The sequence below is a fragment of the Moschus berezovskii genome, chromosome 2 (assembly GCF_049115385.1).
Source record: "Moschus berezovskii isolate FMDL1 chromosome 2, NW_MosBer_1.0, whole genome shotgun sequence".
Lineage (NCBI taxonomy): Eukaryota > Metazoa > Chordata > Mammalia > Artiodactyla > Moschidae > Moschus > Moschus berezovskii.
This window is the reverse complement of record NC_142461.1, coordinates 49,638,489-49,655,269: the sequence shown is the minus strand read 5'-3', so window position 1 is coordinate 49,655,269 and position 16,781 is coordinate 49,638,489.

The window sequence follows — 16,781 nt, the reverse complement described above, 5'->3', positions numbered from 1 at the left end:
TTAAACATTAAGGAATCAAAGTAGATATAAATACTTAGAGTACTATTGCTTTGCACTTTTTAGGCCTTTCAAAACGGAATTGAAGGCAGTCTCTCTCCACATGAAATATGGCACAGTACATGCTTTGGAACTGTTTTATAGTTTTAAATGTTTTTTATGCAAGTGGGTATAATTATTTCCACATGTTTATAAAGAGTAAAAGGAGGTAGTAGTGGAGAGTGCTGAAACAGTCTATGTCCCTTTCTTTCACCAGACATATATGAGAACTGGTCCCTTCTTATCTCTAGTCTATTGGTAAATAGAATTTATTCACTTTCCCTGATACTAACCTGAAGATGCTGTTTAATGCACCAAAAACAAATCTTATGAATTTTATACATGATTAAAATAGTCATAACTATCCAATGTTTCTTGGTGATTGAATCTGCCACTTCTGTTTACTAGGAAAATAAATAACACATGTTTGCTCTCTTTCTAAAAGGTTCCTATTTATTCTGTGGTCATTTCCCACTTATAATATTTCCAGCTTAATTTCATAAAACAGCTTTTATATGACTTGAAAAAAGCCCTTATTGTGCATTGTCTTCAAATATTTTTTGCCATTGAGCACTGGACTTTTATTTGAAGAAATATCCAGCCATCCAGTTTTTCTTTTCTTTCTTTTTTTTGCTTAAACCGGAATTTAAAAAGTGAAACAGCTGCATGCCTTGTATATACACACAGAATAGGCAGAATTCAGCTGTTTGAGAACTTCTTCCCCCCGCCTCCCTGCCCACCATATCAGCAATGCATGTGCCCAATTTCTAGTTGTCAAACAAAGAAAAGCAAAGTTTACAGGACATTTGTCTTCCAGAGTGCTCATTAAGATGAACACATATGCAGAGAAAACTGTCTAGCAGGAAAACTCTCGCTGTTATAATTTCTTAAGGCATGGATGCCATAAGAAATGCTTTTTTTTTTTTTTTGTTCCTTGCCCAGTGATTTAGGGCCTCGATAAGTTCAGTGAACATGGATAAATCATATCTTCAATATATAGATTTGTAGTTTGTCATAGACTCTATGTTATAAACTAGACATATGTTCAAATTGAAAGTCAAGGTCTGTTTCTTTACCTTTGCATTTATGTTAAAATATGAAGCATTTTGGATACATATTTCAAGGCTTTTCTCAAATTACATCTCCTCTCAGATTCTTTCCTATCATCTCTGTTGGATATGACCTCAAATTTTTATGTGGCCCGTTCTGCCTTTTTTTTATAATTATTTGTGTATTTGTCTTGTTTCTTTCAATTCTATCACATCATTTTCTACTCTTTCTCTTTTCATCGCTGCTACCTTGTACAAAAATATCTCTCTTGGTAATATTCCTTCGATCTAGAGTAAGGGTTAAATGTAGGTGTTCTTTATCCACAGAATTGAAATAATGGTTCATTGTTTCCTTTTCTAACTTCTGATAATATCCTAATGTTGGGAAAGTTCAATTTTAATGCAAATAAAGAATGCATGTAATATAATAATATACAATATGTATCATAAAGATCAATTAAAAGTGTCAATTATGTAACAAGCTTAAGCTGACATTTCTAAGTAATTGTATGATTTTTGTAAAAGTCATTGAACTCTAGAATGGAAAATACTTTAGATTCAAGCAACTCATGTTGCAGAAAGAGCAAATCGACATTCAGACTTTAGAAACACATAAGAACTTTATTTAGCTTTCAGTTAGGAGTATTGTAAGACAACAATGGACTTCTGATTCAATTACTAATGACTCTTCTTTTGCTTGAAAATTTCTCTGTTAACCTTGATGAAGTAGGAATTATGCCATTAGCACCCTGCTGCATTTATTGTTGAACTGTACGCCCATGATTTAATCATATTACCAAGGCTTTAAGAGGCAATACTATTACTATTATTTTTTTTATTCCTGCCATATTTGATTATAGGTGTTTTCCAAGTGACTCACATGGAACTTGAGCAGTTTCAGTTCAGTCTCTCAGTCGTGTCCAACTCTCCACGACCCCATGAATCACAGCACACCAGGCCTCCCTGTCCATCACCAACTCCCGGAGTTCACTCAAACTCATGTCCACAGAGTCGGTGATGCCATCCAGCCATCTCATTCTCGGTCGTCCCCTTCTCCTCCCGCCCCCAGCCTTTCCCAGCATCAGAGTCTTTTCCAGTGAGTCAACTCGTTGCGTGAGATGGCCAAAGTATTGTAGTTTCAGCTTTAGCATCAGTCCTTCCAATGAACACCCAGGATTGATCTACTTCTGCCCAAAAGTCTGATATATCTTGGTGTTGCTAATTGACAAGGATAATCACTTTCCAGAGCCTCATGATAGGAAGTAGAGTCCAGAGTAATCCAGGTACTTTGGTAGCATGTGAGCCAAATTCAGCTCATAGTTACTCCAAAGCCTCTGCCCATGTAAGGAACACATCCTGTTATGGACCAAATTGACCTGAAACATTTTACCTAAACCATGGGGTCCACAGTTTTAAATTGCTTTGCTATAAGTGAGATATTATAAGGTTTGCTATAAGTGAGATTCCCCGTTGACAAAGGGAAGAGAATTTTACATGATATTTCTCCAAACTTTCTCTTATAAGTTACATTTTCAGCTAGGTTTATACATTATTTTTGTGTGTGTGTGCTGACACAGTAGATTCAACTGTGTGAGATTCTAACAGAGAAGTATAAGAGCCTTTGAGTAGTACTAGTATTGATCTCGGAGAAGGCAATGGCAAGCCACTCCAGTACTCTTGCCTAGAAAATCCCATGGACAGAGGAACCTGGTAGGCTGCAGTCCATGGGGTCACTAAGGGTCGGACACGACTGAGCGACTTCACTTTCACTTTTCACTTTCACACATTGGAGAAGGAAATGGCAACCCACTCCAGTGTTCTTGCCTGGAGAATCCCAGGGACAGGGGAGCCTGGTGGGCTTCCGTCTATGGGGTCACACAGAGTTGGACACGACTGAAGTGACTTAGCAGTAGCAGCAGTATTGATCACATCAAGTATCCTTGTACAAAATCTCATAATCTACTTATGTTATCTCACTTAACTTTCATAATAACCCTGTGACTTTGGTGTCATTCCCATTTTACACACGATGTGCCTGAGGCTCAGTCATGTGAATTAGTGAAGGATGACATTGAACAGATACAGGTTTGTCTTATCTGAGACTACATACTCTTCATTACATCAAACTGAATTTATCCTAAATTTAGTTGTAGGTCTCTCACCACTTAGAAATTTCAGCTTCATTCAAACTCATTTGTGTGAAGGAAGAGGCAGAGTTAGTCTGATTTGTAAGTGGAGTTGTCATATTATATTCCATAATCAACACAGTCTGCACCAACTGCCTTTTGCATTTCCAGACATGGCAAAAAAAGTGGGTTTTGTGAGTTATGTGAGATTGAGTTATTTAACAATTAGCAAGTTGCATGCTATAGATATTCTGCGGAGTTTATAAAAAAAAATGAGAGTATGGAGTGCTTTTATCTTTCAGGAGCTTACATCATGGGAGAAACCAATCTTACTTATGTAAGTAAGATTTAAGGTGGGCTGAAGGGAATAATGTCCTTCCTGGAAGAGTGAAAAGACATTTTCAGGGCCAAGTCAACAAGATAAGGTTGCCTGAAGGGCCCTGGAAAAGTATCATATACGGCTTTGATTGTGGGATGATATGGCTCTGACTGTAACAGTTGAATAGAATGAATTAGATAAGCAGCTGATGTAAGCCAATCTTGCTAGGCACAGTCATTTTGGGTTTTTGTAGTTAGTATGAGCCAACAACAATTAGTACAAGGGTTAGATAGTGTCCTACAAACTCTAACCACCCATCCTCATCTTTCCCTATATTCCACCTTTCTACCTCCTTCCATATATGAAATATTCCTTCCTTTCTAAAGCCAGTCTTCCACTAGTTCAGTAGATCCCATTATATCTCCCTTACTCTCCCTTACTCCTTATTCTCCCCTCTTTCTCCTGCTCATTGTTTTTAACTTTCTTCATATAAATCTGATCTTATTTCTTCCTGTCCATACTTTCCCTGCCATATATCGATCCAGTTATTAAATAGATAGTCAATCTTTGAAGTAGATGATGTATTGAAAAGGAGAAGTAAATATTTTGACATTTGAGACTGATTAAATTTATAAAGATTTTATAACGAAGTGGATGAAAGATATTTGAAGCTTGAGTGACTGATTCTTGTAGATTGAAGATATGTAAATGAAAATTTCCATTGAGAGGTGAAAAATCACTAGGTCTGATGTTGATTCATAGTTCAGATCAAATCATGATGAAAAAATATTCCTGGAAATATACTATTGCTGACTTCCCTGGTGGCTCAGACGGTAAAGCGTCTGCCTACAATGCAGGAGACCCAGGTTCAATCCCTGGGTCGGGAAGATCTCCTGGAGAAGGAAATGGCAACCCATTCCAGTATTCTTGCCTGGAAAATCCCATGGACGAAGGAGCCTGGTGGGCTACAGTTCAAGGGGTCGCAAAGAGTCGGACACGACTGAGCGACTTCCCTTCCCTTATAAAGATGAGAAAACTCTAAAGATAAAAGGTCTTCAAGTGAATGACATGAAATAATGGAATAGTTCTTCCCTGAATGTCCTACAAGGAAACGGAAGATCTCCTGAATCTGAAGACTATCTTAGAGTTAAGGAATTTAGGACTCCCCACTACTAATGATGTCAAGAGTGGCAAGGGCATGTGAACAATAAAGGAAATCTGTCAGAGTAAACACTGTAGCTTCCAAGATATACTGGTGATATATTTGTAGTCATAAAATTGGAGCTGCCTGAGTATAAGCCTAAGCAATAGGCCTGGGGCAATTATACCTGTTGCACCTGGCAATGACAGCAGATGATTGAATCTTCAATGATTTTGAAGGATGGGAGAACCCCAAAAAACTGGTACCATGAGAAACTCAGCATCTGAAATTTAGCAGTGGAAATGAAGATAATAGATCTAGTCTTTAGATGAGAAAGCAACATTATTTCATTTCCCATTTGTGGATATTTGCTAGGAATCTACGTGCAAAAAAAAAAAAAAAGCTATGAGAATTAAAAAATATATGAAAGAAATGTCTCCTGATTTTATTATATAGCTAAGCACATAAGTATGTTCACTGAGCCAATCACAAAGATTAAAAACTAAGTCCTTTAGAATTTATTAAGCAGCTGCTATATGCCTATTAATATTCCAGGTATCTTTCTTGGATCTCATTTAATTCTTGTAGCACTCCTGAAATGCTGGTATTGGTAACTCCATTTCTATAGAAGGCAGTCAAGTAACTTCTTCAAAGTAAGGCAAGATTATCTGTTTTTCAAGTTTCAAGGGGAAAAAAATTATTCACTCTAGACTGAGAGTGTCAAAGATTAAAGCCTTATATTGGACAATGAAGAATGAAATAAATAGGTAAGAGAAGTGGAAAAATATTAGGTCAGTGTATGGAAGGACTATCAAAGGCCATGAATACCAACCTGGCTGGAGGAAAGCACATGTTTAAAAGCAGATAGAAAATACTTTGGAAAGGGGAGTTGAGCTTAAATTACAATGAGTCTATATACTTTTAAACAGCTCCTTCCTATCTCTCATCTTTCTAATTTTTCAGTTCCATTGAAAGGAAGGTGGTTTAGTTTTATACTTTCTATTTTATAGCTATTCGGTTGATGAAAGAAGAGGATTTTTGTTTAAGATCCTCTATCTTGTAGTGATTTGGTTTTATAAAAAGATGTCCAAGCTACACTATTTGGATCTAGTTCATAATTTGTGCCTAATATAGTCTACACCTCAGTTATGTATGCATATAAAACCAGTTCCAAGCAACTTAAAAGTAACACAGGAAATTCAGGTTAACATTTGTCACAGCTTCCAGTGGAAACAGCCTCTTCTATTTAACTTGTGATGAAATGAAAATGCTACACCTTGTTTCCTCTCTCTCAGTGTAATGCCTTCTCCCTCTGTTCTAGCCAAAATCTCACAAACTTGGACATTACAGAGAATACTCTCTTCCTGGCCTTTCTTGTGAGACACTGAGAACTATTTTCTGTAAAGGACCAAAAAATATGCATTTAAGGGATGATGAAAGTTGCTCAGTGGTAAATCTTTGTGTAAAAATGTGTTAAATTTTAGTCATTTTCTGTGGGATTGTAGCATCAGCAACTGGCATGAGATGAATCAGACCGATGATTCCAGTTCTTTGCAAAGCAGACAGCATGATATAATGGCAATGAAAAAATCTCCCTTGGCAACTTTTTTAGCCACGAAGTGCAAAAGAGGTGTTAGATATTACTATACTTGGAAAGAGCAGGAGTCCTCATTTCAACTATTGAAATTATTTGGAGTCATCTTTTACCATTTCCTTTAATGCTCATAACGTGGCTATCATCAGGATTTGATTTCTTGATCAGGACAGCCTTACTTTGGTTTTCTGTGGAGTCTGGAGCCCTTCAGAAGTCTAAGAATCTATCAAGGGATTGAGCAATATGCATCTATATATATATGTGTCTGTGTGTGTGTAATATATTACACACACACACACACATATATATATATATATTTCTTTGCACACAACATTGCCAAGAATCATTTCAAGAATTGAATGTTTAGTTTTTTTGCAATTGCCATAGTCTTACTTGCAAGGTCACCTTCTGTGAGAGTTGAATAGATGCAATTCTTTCAGGGAAGAATTTAAGATGAGTTGTGTATTCATAATTTAAAGAGAAACACACATGTTAAAGAAACCACATAGAGCAATTTTCCTCAAGTGAGAAGTTGTAAATGCTATCAGAATATGTTAACTTGGGTGTTGCAAGGATGAACTGACCACCAGGAATTTTCAGTTTATTCACTGAGCCTACCATGGATGTTCAGAGTGATGAATTCTAACACAGAATTGTTATCAAAGTTCTATTGGAATGTATAGCAGAAAGAAACTAACTGTAACCAACATGGCATAATTGTCTCCTGCTTGATATTATGAAGCTACTGACCATATAGAAGTGGGAAAACTATTTTTAGCCACAGTTGGCCTACAGTGGCCAACTACACTTCCCTCAATCCTAACCAGACTAAATCCTAAGGAACCAAGTTTAGAAACGATGTGGCTTAAAGTTTTGAAAAATAGTGCTGACACCAGCTGACTTCAACATCTACTATGCTACTGGCCTGTTTCTAAGTGACAGAAGCACCTACGTGCCAGTTATGAAGAGTTTAGAGTGCTCTCCAGCTGCTGCTGTTCTTTTTTGTTCCATGAAGCTTTGTCTATTATTCTTATTTTTATAACTATGGAATATATAACTTCAAAAGCTTTCTCCTTATGTTCCTCATTCATATTCTGTTATTCAGAAAGCCACATACTGTGGCCCTTTTAACAGTATTCAACAATTTTAAGCTTATTGCTGACAGGTGCTGTATAAACAGTCTTTTTATAATACTGATATTTTAGATTTACAGAGATATTTCATTTTAATTATTAATAAATATCATTTCATAATTAAGGTGTGCTTTTCAAAGTAAGGGGCTTCCCAGGTGGAAGCACTTTGTGCATTTATCATAATACATACTTCAAAACCAGTTCTTGCAGAAAGACCAAAAGGTGCTATATGTAAGTTGTTAATCTCTTCTTTCAGACATTCTATGCATTGGTGTAGTCTTTAATATTTGGCAATTTGCCTCCACAGTTGCCAAATATTAGATAAGATCAACAAGTTCATTTCTTATTCCTATGAGAGTTCAACACAAGTGTTTTAGGAGTGGCTTTTCATGTGTTGATTCAGGGACTCAATTTCCTTCCATTTTCTTATACTACTGTCCTTTAGAGTCTGATAGGCCTTTGCTGAATCTCTTTCCTCCAGTTATCAAAGGGATGAAGAGAGAGTGGACCATTCCATGGAAGGATATTTATAGATCAAGATATAAGTGGTGTCTGTCACTTCTGTCCACATTCAATTAGTTAGAATTCAGACTCACATTCTCACCTACTTACAGTGGAAGCTGGGAAATGTCTAGTTGAAAAGAAGTGAAATAGGAAGGCAAGGTATTCTCTACTACAACCATTCTACCTGGATTTACTCAGCTTACATTCCTGGTAGTGAATAATTTTTCATAAAATTTTACTTTCATATGGTAGTAGCTTTACATTGCACACTGATCTTCCAAAGAAATAACTTTACCATCCAATCTTTAAAAATGATTTACTGAAAACTTTATTATCAAAATTTACATTCTCAACCTCTGCTAAGTATGAGAGCTTTTCTTTCAAAGGATAAGTGTCCCTTGTGGTCAAATAATTGGATTATTTCTGGCTAAGACTGTGAACTAGTTGAACATTTTTTGGACAGTTTCCTCTTTGACTTCTTTCTAATGGGTCCACAGTTTACTAAATCTCCAAAATCATATACCCATTGCTGTAGTGTTCCCTCCCAGCTACTAAGGTCTTCATTTGGACTTCCCTTCTGGCCCCACTTGTTAAGGATATTGACATTAATGGATATTTACTGCTTGAATTTTAAAGGTGAACTTGGGGGTTTAATGACTAAGTTGTTTCCTCTTGTGCATTCCCAGGAGCACAGATTTCCTTGGAATGTTAATAGATGTACAAAATTATGCATATATAGACAAACACATAGCCACATCCTCACATGGATTTTGTGGCCCTCTACATTTGGGAAACTAAAAACAAATTTTTTAATTTTAGTTTTATTGGAGTATAGCTTATTTACAGTTCTGTGTTAGTTTTAAGGATACAGTGAAGTGATTCAGTTATATATTCATTCTTTTTTAGTTTCTTTTTCCATATAAGTTATCATGCTAAGTTGCTTCAGTTGTGTCCAACTCTTTACGACCCTATGGACTATAGTCTGCCAGGCTCCTCTGTCCATGGAATTCTTCAGGCAAGAATACTGGAGTGGGTTGCCATTTCCTTTTCCAGGGGATCTTTCTGAACCAGGGATTGAACTCACATCTCTTGTGTCTCCTGCATTGGCAGGTGGGTTCTTTACCACTAGCACCACCTGGGAAGCCCATATAGGGAAATATTGATTTAAACAAAATTAAGCAAATTTATCTTTTATATATTTTAATGTATTATATGTTATATTACATTATATATAATATCTGTATATATACTTAATATCTTATGGCCTATAGTGTGTTAAATGTGCATTTTGATACTCCAATAATTAAAAACATGTGTGCTCAGTTGCTAAGTCATATCCGACTCTTTCTGACATGAACTGTAGCCCACCAGGCTCTTCCATTCATGGGATTTTCCAGGCAAAAATACTGGAGTGGGTTGCCGTTGTCTTCTCCAGATGATCGTATCGACCCAAGAATCAAACCCACAGTATCCTGCTTTGGCAGGCAGATTCTCTACCATTGAGCCACCTGTGAAGCTGAATAATTCCCCGTTCTCACCTACAGAGGCCTGCCACACATCTAAAGGTTTGATATAAAGACCATTTCTGTGTATTAAAGCAATATTCTCCAGTGTTTTACTGCAGGCTGATCCCTTAAGGTGAAAAAAGTAAAGTTTCCAGGGTCAAAGAAATTTCTGAAATACCACATATTATTTTTGTTTTTGTTTTTTTTTAAATATTTGAGATTTTTAATGCAAGATTTTTAAATCCTAATACAACTACAAAATGAAATGGACATTTAAAAAAATTTTTATTTATTTATTTATTTAATCTCAGTTTTATTTATTGATTTTTTCACTTTACAATATTGTGTTGGTTTTGCCATACATTGACACAAATCTGCCATGGGTGCACATGTGTTCCCCATCCTGAACCCCACTCCCACCTCCCTCCCCATCCCATTCTTCTGGGTCATCCCACTGCACCAGCCTCGAGCACCCTGTATCATGCATCGAACCTGGACTGGTGATTCACTTCACATGTGATAATTTACATGTTTCAATGCCATTCTCCCAAATCATCCCACCCTCACCCTCTCCCATAGAGTCCAAAAGACTGTTCTATACATCTGTGTCTCTTTTGTTGTCTCGCATACAGGGTTATCATTACCATCTTTCAAATTCCATATATATGCGTTAGTATATTGTACTGGTGTTTTCCTTTCTGGCTTACATCACATAATAGGCTCCAGTTTCATCCACCTCATTAGAACTGATTCAAATGTATTCTTTTTAATGGCTGAGTATTATTCCATTGTGTATATGTACCACTGCTTTCTTATCCATTCGTCTGCTGATGGACATCTAGGTTGCTTCCATGACCCGGCTATTATAAACAGTGCTGTGATGAACATTGGGGTACACGTGTCTCTTTCAATTCTGGTTTCCTTGGTGTGCATGCCCAGCAGTGGGATTGGTGGGTCATATCACAGTTCTATTTCGAGTTTTTTAAGGAATCTCCACACTGTTCTCCATAGTGGCTGTACTAGTTTGCATTCCCACCAACAGTGTAAGAGGGTTCCCTTTTCTCCACACCCTCTCCGGCATTTATTGCTTGTAGACTTTTGGATAGCAGCCATTCTGACTGGTGTGAAATGGTACCTCATTGTGGTTTTGATTTACATTTCTCTGATAATGAGTGATGTTGAGCATCTTTTCATGTGTTTGTTAGCCATCTGTATGTCTTCTTTGGAGAAATGTCTGTTTAGTTCTTTGGCCCACTTTTTGATTGGGTCGTTTATTTTTCTAGAATTGAGCTGCAGGATTTGCTTGTATATTTTTGAGATTAATACTTTGTCTGTTGCTTCATTTGCTATTATTTTCTCCCATTCTGAAGGCTGTCTTTTCACCTTGCTTATAGTTTCCTTTGTTGTGCAGAAGCTTTTAATTTTAATTAGGTCCCATTTGTTTATTTTTGCTTTTATTTCCAATATTCTGGGAGATGAGTCATAGAGGATCCTGCTGTGGTTTATGTTGGAGAGTGTTTTGCCTATGATTTCCTCTAGGAATTTAATAGTTTCTGGTCTTACATTTAGATCTTTCATCCATTTTGAGTTTATTTTTGTGTATGGTGTTAGAAAGTGATCTAGTTTCGTTCTTTTACAAATGGTTGACCAGTTTTCCCAGCACCACTTGTTAAAGAGATTGTCTTTTCTCCATTGTATATTCTTGCCTCCTTTGTCAAAGAGAGGTGCATGGATTTACCTCTGGTCTTTCTATTTTGTTCCATTGATTTATATTTCTGTCTTTATGACAGTACCATACTGTCTTGATGACTGTGGGTTTGCAGTAGAGACTGAAGTCAAGCACGTTGATTCCTTCAGTTCCATTCTTCTTTCTCAAGATTGCTTTGGCTATTAGAGGTTTTTTATATTTCCATACAAATTGTGAAATTATTTGTTCTAGTTCTCTGAAAAATACTGTTGGTAGCTTGATAAGGATTGCATTGAATCTGTAGATTGCTTTTGGTAGTTTACTCATTTTCATTATATTGATTCTTCTGATCCATGAACACAGTATATTTCTCCATCTGTTTGTGTCCTCTGATTTCTTTCACCAATGTTTTATAGTTTTCTATATATAGGTTGTTTGTTTCTTAGGTGAAACTCCAATACTTTGGCCACCTCATGCGACGAGCTAACTCACTGGAAAAGAGTCTGATGCTGGGAAGGATTGGGGGCAGGAGTAGAAGGGGACGACAGAGAATGAGATGGCTGGATGGCATCACCGAGTCAATGGACGAGTTTGAGTGAACTCCGGGAGTTGGTGATGGACAGGGAGGCCTGGTGTGCTGTGATTCATAGGGTTGCGGAGAGTCGGACACGACTGAGTGACTGAAATGAACTGAACTGAACTGACTGATTCCTAAGTATTATTCTTTTCGTTGCAATGGTGAATGGAATTATTTCCTTAATTTCTCTTTCTATTTTCTCATTGTTAGTGTATAGGAATGCAAGGGATTTCTGTGTGTTGTTTTTATATCCTGCAACTTTACTATATTCATTGATTAGCTCTAGTAATTTTCTGGTGGAGTCTTTAGGGTTTTCTATGTAGAGGATCATGTCATCTGCAAACAGTGAGAGTTTTACTTCTTCTTTTCCAATCTGGATTCCTTTTATTTCTTTTTCTGCTCTGATTGCTGTGGCCAAAACTTCCAAAACTATGTTGAATAGTAGTGGTGAGAGTGGGCACCCTTGTCTTGTTCCTGACTTTAGGGGAAATGCTTTCAATTTTTCACCATTGAGGATAATGTTTGCTGTGGGTTTGTCATATATAGCTTTTATTATGTTGAGGAATGTTCCTTCTATTCCTGCCTTCTGGAGGGTTTTTATCATAAATGGGTGTTGAATTTTGTCAAAGGCTTTTTCTTCAACTATTGAAATAATCATATAGTTTCTACCAAAAATTTAGAGAAGAGCTAACACCTACCCTACAAACTCTTCCAGAAAATTGCAGAGGAAGGTAAACTTCCAAACTCATTCTATGAGGCCACCATCACCCTAATACCAAATCCTGACAAAGATGCCAAAATAATAAAGAAAACTACAGGTCAATATCACTGATGAAACATAGATGCAAAAATCCCTAACAAAATTCTAGCAAACAGAATCCAACAACATATTAAAAAGATCATACATCATGACCAAGTGGGCTTTCTCTCAGGGATGCAAGGATTCTTTAATATCTGCAAATCAATCAATGTAATATACCACATTAACAAATTGAAAAGTAAAAACCACATATTATTTTTGATTATTAATTATTATTGTTTTAATTATTAATATAATATGTGGTATTCCCCACATTTATTTGACCCTGTTGGAAACTTTACTTTTTTTCACTTCAGGGAACAGCCTGCAGCAAAACACTGTTTGGAAAATACTACTTTAATCCACAGAAGTGGTCCTTATATCAAATATTTAGATGCTGTGGCAGGTCAGTGTAGGTGAGAATTGGGGACAAAAAGTATTTTTGTAAAAGGAAAACCATCCACATGTAATATCAATTCTTTTTCTTCTGTTCAGAAGAAATTATTTCACCTGGAGTATGCTTTATTCACAGTAGACACTACAGTTGAGAAATAGCATGATGTATGATTTCAACTTCTATTTTTAAAAAAAGTAAACTAAAGTGTTCTTGGTATGAATTCCATAAACAGCAGTTACTTAATACTTTAAAGAAGAACCAAGAAATTCTGACTCTTCTTATTTTTAATAACTTTATATTGTCCACACTTTTGAGAGATAAAAAAAATAAACATTTAATTTTACAGAGCAAGGCAATTCTAGTGGACTTAAAGAAGGTTTCTGGTCTAAAGAAGGAACTCTAATAACTAGTTGATGGTGAAGGATTTCAAATCATATGCTATTTGTAGCCAAAACTGGAGGAAATGACATTATATTTTCTGACCTACAGTGCAATTACAAGTGTCAATTCCATTGGCTATGTACTTGTAGTTGGTATAGAATAATTTAAATTATTTACTTTCTATTCATTTCCTTTCTATATAAAATCATTACAAACCAATTTTCCTGTACTTTGGTCAGTAAACAGAGTTATCAGTATTAGGCAACCAATCAAATACATTTCAATTTGAAGAAATATTGAATTCTAAACACTTTATTTGTATTTCTTTGTGAAAATGCCAAGGACTTTTTAAAAATTCATTTTCTTAAATCTTCTTTGGCTGAAGATTATATATATTTGAATAAAGATGAACATTCAAAGACTTTTTAAAACTAAATACTGTAATTTTACCAGTAGGCTAAACAGAGTGCATTGGAGAAAACACCCTGGGGCTTGAGAATCTTTGAAGAGACTGAACTTAACATTTTAACAAGAGACTAAACAATGCAAACTACTCTTTTGTTAATGGTTGGGCAGAAAAGAGGATAAATGAAAAACACTAAAAAAGTGTAATTGAGTCTATTTCTTGGGCATCAGTTGATGACATGCCAGCAAAACTTAGGGATTTTCAAATGATATATTTGTTGACATCAAAGAGTCTAAGGAAAGGTGAAATATCTATGTAATAGGAATATTTTTTACTTTATATTGGCCACTGAAACATCCTTCATTCACGGCTACCAGAAGAGGAAATTGCTGATTTATTCACTTAGTTAAAATGGCAAATATGTACCTAAAAGTAGCATGTAGTGTTTTTCTGCCAATAATCCACACTGTTTTCCATTAGTGGTTTTACTTCTATGTTTCTCATGATAAAAAATTTACATTAAATATAATTCTTTTATTTATAGAAAACCTTCTTGACTAGACATCAAAATCCTGTCAGCCATTATGTAACTGTACTATAGGGAGGGTGGCTAATGCTTTAAATTTAGGAAATCACTGGAAATACCTAAAACCATTAAGTTCTCATAACTCTTCAGTAGCCGAATAATATCTGAATTTCTATTTGATCATTGAAAATCAAATTTGCATCTTATCTAATAGTTTGATTTTATTAAATAGGATTTTCAGAAATTTTATCATGTTAAAGTTTTAGAATTTCACAGACTTGTAAGATAGTGAGCAGCCTTGTATTACTCTATTCTGACATATATGTTGGAGTTATTTTCTATAAAAATGAGGCCATCCCTATTTTCTAGTCTAAAGACAGCTTTCATCTTTTTGAAATGAATGTTACTCTAATAGTTAAGGAGATATTAATAGGCATAAAGAATATTTTTACTCAGAGTTAGTAATCAAACTTCCTTTCAGTTCAGCTCAGTAGCTCAGTGGTGTCTGATTCTGTGCAACCCCATGAACCGCAGCATGCCAGGCCTCCCTCTCCATCACCAACTCCTGGGGTCCACCCAAACCCACATCCATTGAGTTGGTGATGCCATCGAACCATCTCATCCTCTATCGTTCCCTTCTCCTCCTATCCTCAATCTTTCCCAGCATCAGGGTCTTTTCAAATGAGTCAGCTCTTCGTATCAGGTGGCCAAAGTATTGCAGTTTCAGTTTCAATGTCAGTCTCTCCAATGAACACCCAGGACTGATCTCTTTTAGGATGGACTAGTTGGATCACCTTGCAGTCCAAGGGACTCTCCAGAGTCTTCTCCAACACCACAGTTCAAAAGCATCAATGCTTTGGCACTCAGCTTTCTTTATAGTCCAACTCTCACATCCATACATGACTAGTGGGAAAACCATAGCTTTGACTAGGTGGACCTTTGTTGGCAAACTAATGTCTCTGCTTTTTAATATGCTGTCTAGGTTTCCCGTGGTCATGTATGGATGTGAGAGTTGGACTGTGAAGAAAGCTGATCGCCGAAGAATCGATGCTTTTGAACTGTGGTGTTGGAGAAGACTCTTGAGAGTCCCTTGGACTGCAAGGAGATCCAACCAGTCCATTCTAAAGGAGATCAATCCTGGGTGTTCATTGGAGGGACTGATGCCAAAGCTGAAACTGCAATACTTTGGCCACCTCATGGGACGAGTTGACTCACTGGAAAAGACTCTGATGCTGGGAAGGGTTGGGGGCGGGAGGAGAAGGGGATGACAGAGAATGAGATGGCTGGATGGCATCACCGACTCTGTGGACATGAGTTTGAGTGTACTCCGGGAGTTGGTGATGGACAAGTAGGCCTGGCGTGCTGTGATTCATGGGGTCGCAGAGAGTCGGACACGACTGAGCGACTGAACTGAACTGAACTGAACTGAGGTTGGTCATAGCTTTTCTTCCAAAGAGGAAGCGTCTTTTAATTTGACCCAGGGATTGAACCCATGTCTCTTTTATCTCCAGCATTGGCAGTAACTTCTTTGACACTGTAGCATCTGGTAATCGCAAAAGAAAAAAAAATACTGTAAAAAAATTAATGCTGTGATATACATTCATAAGTATTTGAGGGGAACTGTACTGATATTTGTAACTTTGAAAAGCATAAAAATAATATGGATTGATAGATGGATGGAAGCATGGGTATACAGATGGGTGTCTGATAGAGCAAGTATATAAAATTTTAATTGTAGAAACTAATCACTTCATGGCAAATAGATGGGAAAACAATGGAAACAGTGGCTGACTTTATTTTTGAGGGCTCCAAAACCACTGCAGAGGGTGACCGCTGCCATAAAATTAAAAGACACTTGTTCTTTGGAAGAAAAGCTATGACCAACCTAGACAGTATATTAAAAAGCAGACATTGCTTTGCTGACAAAGGTCCGTCTAGTCAAAGCTATGGTTTTTCCACTAGTCATATATGGATGTAAGAGTTGGACTACAAAGAAAGCTGAACACCAAAGAATTGATGCTTTTGAACTGTGGTGTTGGAGAAGACTCTTGAGAGTCCCTTGGACTGCAAGGTGATCAAACCAGTCACTCCTAAAGGAAATCAGTCCTGAATATTCATTGGAAGTACTGATGGTGAAGCTGAAACTCCAATACTTCGGCCACCTGATGCAAAGAACTGATTCATTGGAAAAGACCCTGATGCTGGGAAAGATTGAAGGCAGGCAAAGGGAAGGGCAGAGGATGAAATGGTTGGATGGCGTCACTGACATGATGGACATGATTTGGAGCAAGCTCTGGGAGTTGGTGATGGACAGGGAAGCCTGGTATGCTGCAGTCCATGGGATTGCAAAGAGTCAGATACAACTGAGTGACTGAATTGAACTGAATAGTGAGTATGAGTATTCACTGAAAATTCTCTCAATATTTTTCCTCTTTGAAAACTTATATTAAAAATATTAGGAAACAAATTCAGAATTTAACCAAGATTTACAACCTCCTCTGCTACCCCCTGGACTATGCCTTACATAACTATCTCTCTCCTGAATATTGCATTGATTTTACTGCATGTTTCCCTACTTCTGTCCTTACTCTTCTGCAATCC